Below are 5,460 nucleotides of genomic sequence, written 5' to 3'. Positions count from 1 at the left end.
GATCAACGCGGTTTCTCGAGCGATACCCGGTTTGCGGCGTGTTTTTGGTCGAAAACGACGGGTTTGTTTTTCTACGGTTGGGACTCCGCGGGCGCCTTGAAACGGGCGGGCGAGCGCCGATTGGTCCGCGCGGAGGAAAGTGGGCGGGGCGAAGGCATTCCTCCCCGGACTGCACGCGCCGCACTGAACGCATTCCAACGGCTGCTCCTCTGCGCGATCGAAGCGGAGCGCAAAATACGGATAAAATGAGGTGTAAAAATAATGAAATGGAGTTCACCGCTTAAACCCCGCCTTTTTTTTGCGCCAAACTGGAGAATCGAAAAAGCTTCTTGAAAAAACTAGTGACAAAAATGAGGATGAAAACACAACAAAAAAGTGACATAAAGTGACAAAAAATGTGACAAAAAAATTGACAAAAAATTACAAAAAAAATGAACAAAAATGTGACAAAAAAACCAAAACAAATATGCGACATAAAACAACAAAAATGTGACCAAAAAATGACAAAAATGTGACAAAAGATGAAAAAACAGTAACAAAAATGTGACAAAAAAATGAAAAAAAGTAACAAAAATGTGACAAAAAAAAAAACTGAACAAATACGTGACATAAAATAACAAAAATGTGACAAAAAAATGACAAAAATGTGACAAAAAATGAAAAAAAGTAACAAAAATGTGACAAATAAACAAAACATATATGTGACATAAAATAACAAAAATGTGACCAAAAAATGACAAAAATGTGACAAAAAATGAAAAAAGTAACAAAAATGCTACAAAAAACAAACAAATATGTGACATAAATTAACAGAAATGTGACCAAAAAAAATGAAAAAAATAAAATAAAAATAATTTTGACAAAAAATAACATAAAAGTAACGAAAATGTGACAAAAAAATGAAAAACAATTTAACGAAAATGTGACAAACAAATAACACAAATAAGACAAAAAAGTAACAAAAATGTGACTAAAAAATGACCAAAACGTGACAAAGTGACTAAAGCAATGAAAAGAAATGTCAAAAAAGTGACTACAACGTGGCAAAAACCCGAGGAAAAAGTTCAGTGTAAATGACTTTTGTAGGTCTTAGCTTTCAAATGAGGCGTTACACTGGCCTATAAGCTGCAACCTTTTAGATTTGGGTAAAACTAAACTGGACAAAATGCTCTCGGTTAAAGCGGGGGTTAAGAGGTTACCCAACATAACATTGACAAGGCGATAAAGGATTTCGATGTTGTTAATCCTTTCATGTATTTGCTTTGAAAACACAGTTACTTCACATAACTTCAGTTCTACGAGTATTCCTCTTCTTCTGCTCCTCTGTAAAGTAATAGAAATCACAGAAATGCCTTTAGCTATCTGAGCCTGTTCTTACAAATGTGCATATTTTGTTCACCGTCGAATCCCAGACTTGATTTAACTTGAACGTATGGGGGAGGCAGGTATAAAAATGACTGGAACTTACTCCACATATTGTCCATAAAACTAAGTCATAATTACAAAAAAAATAACCTGATATATGCATTTTAATGGTGAAACATCACAAACAAGATAAAAATGATGAATAAAACTAATAAGGGTGTTCAATGTGTTTTCAAACTCATCCCCGTGAAGAATCAAACCAGTCGACCAATATCAAAATAAACTACCTACATTGTCACGGTCACAGGAAGGGCATCTGTCACAAATATCACTGTGCGACTGTTTCGCCGTGGCAACATCGGCAAGAAGAGAATCAAAGTATCTACGCTCATGAAACACTCCTAAATTTAGACACTTTGAAACGGCATCAGAGCCCGCAGCGACCGCGACGCTTTAATGAACGAGAGCGAACCCGCCGTCTGCATTCCTCTGTCGGACACGTCGGGCTGACAGGAGAGAGTAAAAATATTCATCACCGACACGGACCCCACGTGAGGGGAATGACACGACTTTAGGCTGATGTTATACAGGGCATGCAATTTGCTATATTTACTGTATTTTAACGCCACTATCGCAATCGTTTTGGGCCAGTTTGGACTCTCAAACATTCACCTGGAAACAAAAAGTCACTAATCTTCACTATAACATGTTTAATTATTGCGCCGATTCGATGTTTCTCCATAGACATTGGTGCAGCAATACTAACATTAAATAAATATTTGTCATACTGGGTCAAGCTGTGAAGTCGTACTATTTCTGTCGTGACTGTGACTGAAAAACAGCCCTGGACTCTGACCAGCCTAACGAGTGCATTTTCCCCAGGTCGACTTTTTATTTTTATAATTTTTTTCAATTGGTGTCATCAGCAAAAAGAAACGGGAAAGGTGGTCGTAGAAACAGAAGCAAAATCATTAATATAAATAATAAATAATAATGGTCCCAAAATTGAACCTTGTGGTGCACCATACTCCACGGAATTCCTTTTAGATTCATGTTTTTGTCTCTATACTGGGCTTTACCCAAATCGAAAAGCTTCTCGACTGGAGAGCAAAGGAAAGCTAAGACCTACAAAAGTGATGGTAACTTTTTGTCACGTCATTTTTGTCATATTTTTGTTGTTTTTTTTCCATTATTTTTTCTATCATTTGTTTGTGTTTTTGTCACGTTTTTGTCGCCTTTTCATCACATTGTTTGTCACTTTTTGTTGCTTTTCCAGCACATTTTTGTTTTGTTTTCATCCTCTTTTTCTTGCTATTTTGATGCTTTTCTTTTTTGTTTTTAGATTTGGGTAAAGCTCAGTTGAGGCGCAACCGGTGGCCCTAGAGCCAGTGGCCCTTCTGTGCTCTTCCAGAATGGACATATGGCCAGTCCGCCCCTGGTCGTAGCCTTGACTGTGGTGCTCAGACTCTCAGCCACTGAATGTTTTCTTGCATATCAGTATGACGCGCTGACATTAACCCTTTTCTGTGGAAGCATAGACAGACTTGAATGGTTGGACTAGAGTTCATGTCTCCGGAAAATAAATGGAAAATAAACATCTTCTGTGTAGATAGCGACGGTATCTCATCATAGAAGGGGGCGGAGCTGTGGGAAGATATTTTAGTTAGGGGGCGCTGAGGGACAAAATTTACCCCCAAAATACTTTTTCTGTGCATAAAGCCTATTTATTTACCTCTTAGCTCCCGTCTGAACCGAGAGCATTTTCTCCAGTTCAGCTTTACCCAAATCCTGTAGGCCAGTGTAACACCTCATTTGAAAGACCTACAAAACTGAATTGATCTTTTTCCTCACGTCAGATTTTCATCACTTTTTTTGTTGGGCAGTCGTCTCATTTTTGTCAAATTTTGTGACTTTTATGTCACTTTTTCACAATTATTGACGAAATTTTTGACAAAAATTTTTTTCTCAATTTTTTGGTCAAATTGTTCTCACTTTTTTGTCAAATTTTGGTCATTTTTTCTCCATTTTCTGTCACTTTTTCATCAAATTATTCGCATTTTTTTGTCAAATTCTTATCACTTTTTCGTCAATTTTTTCTCAATTTTTTCTCACTTTTTTGTCCATTTTTGTACATTTTTTGTCACTTTTTCGTCAATAATGTTTTCTCACTTTTTTCACATTTTCATCCTTGTTTTTCGTCTCAGTTTTGTTGCTATTTTCACACCTTTTTTCCAGAAGCTTTTGGACTGGGGGTAAAGCTGGAGAAAATGTGCTCGGTTCAGGTGGGAGTTAACGGGTTAATATTGCCTGCAGTTCACAAACTATCCACCAGGGGGTGCTGCAGCGCCCTCAGCACCCTGGGTTCCCACGGCCTTGGAAGGGGGCGTGGCTTCGCCGAGGGGGAAAATAGAATCTTTAGAGAAACACAATTTTCCACTCTTTTTAGCAATTTTCTGGTGGAATATAAACATATTTATCAGACATAAATAAAGTCAAGTGTAAATCGGGCCCATATGGATATTTTCTCACAGCAGATTGCTCAGTAGAAGTTAAAAAACGGCAGTTGTAGCTAACGCTAGCTAACCATTAGCATGATGCTAACATGGAACATCATGTTAGCATTCTCCGTTTTTTATATATTTATGGGCTCTTGAACCACTTTGCTCCTCTCCATGTCTTTGTATCTTTATTTAGTAGAAACTATATTCATAATTCAGCATTTGTTAAAGTAGTTTTGGAATAATTAGAGAAAGTTTAGATTTTTCTCTCAATTGTTTTCCCCCTCAACCGTTTTCAAACATGACCATATATGGGTGAATCCAGAGATGGCGTCTGTAGCTATAAGACATCCAGACTGCTGCCTATTTTTCATATATCCTATTTCTCTAACACGCTTTACCTACAAACTTGAAACATTACAGTCGTGGATTTAACAATATTTTGAAGGGATTTTCAGAGGTGGCTTCCCCTCTCCAGGTCGGTGGAGATTTCTTGCCTCAAGTATCTCGGGGTCGTGAGGGAAGGATGGAGTGTGAGATCGACAGACGGATCGGTGCGGCGTCGGCAGTGATGTGGTCGCTGTATCGGACTGTCGTGGTGAAGAGGGAGCTGAGTCAGGGCTGGGCGATATGAACCAAAAGTCATAGCCAAATACGAGTAATTTTATTGAAAACTGTCTATGAAATGTACACACTGTATGACAAGGCTCTGTAAGTTGCATATTTAAATTAAAAAAAAACATCTTACATAAAAAATGCCTAGAAAATAAAATAGGGCAGCATTTATATATAAAGAGATAACAAAATAAAAGGCTCAGTTTAAAGGAACAGGCCACTGTTTTTACATACTGAGATATGTTCTTACCTGAGCTTAGACGAGTTCACGTGTACCTGTCTGGCATTTAGCCTCTCCCTCTCTCCTCTATAGCTCCAAAACAGGTCAAGATAGAAGCTACCAAGCTCTTCCACGTTTTCCCTATTTAAATATGGTTACGTGAAGTGTTCCACTACAAAGTATAATTACACAAAATTAAACTATGTGGATTTTCTAAGCTGATAAAAGGGGAACTATTTTGTAAGGCGTAATAATACCAGGAGTAGTTTGAAATCCGCGCAGTATCTTCACTTTACTGTGTAGATGCCAAATGTAGTATGTAAAAGTATGTAAAAACGGTGGCCTATTCCTTTAAGAATGAGATGATCTTTTTTTTTAAAATCATCTTGAGATTATGTGTTTCTTTTTGGTAACTTAGTAGCTTATCTGAATTTGAAATATGTCGATATATACGCGATATGGTCTAATTCCATATCTCATTTAAAAATATATCGATATATCTTAAATATCGATATATCGCCCAGTCCTAAGCTGAGTCTGGGGGCAAAGCTCTCAATTTACCGATCGATCTACGTTCCTTCCCTCACCTATGGTCATGAGATTTGGGTAGTGACTGAAAGGACAAGGCTGCAGATACAAGCGGCTGAAATGAGTCCACCCTTCGCAGGGTGGCTGGGAGGAGCTCGGAGTAGAGCCGCTGCTCCTTCACGTGGAGAGCTGCAGCGTTGAAAGGTTTACATGACATAATTTAAAGTTTGACAT

The sequence above is a fragment of the Gobius niger genome (genome assembly GCF_951799975.1).
Source record: "Gobius niger genome assembly, chromosome: 22".
NCBI classification, from domain to species: Eukaryota; Metazoa; Chordata; class Actinopteri; order Gobiiformes; family Gobiidae; genus Gobius; species Gobius niger.
This window is presented reverse-complemented; position numbering follows the sequence as displayed.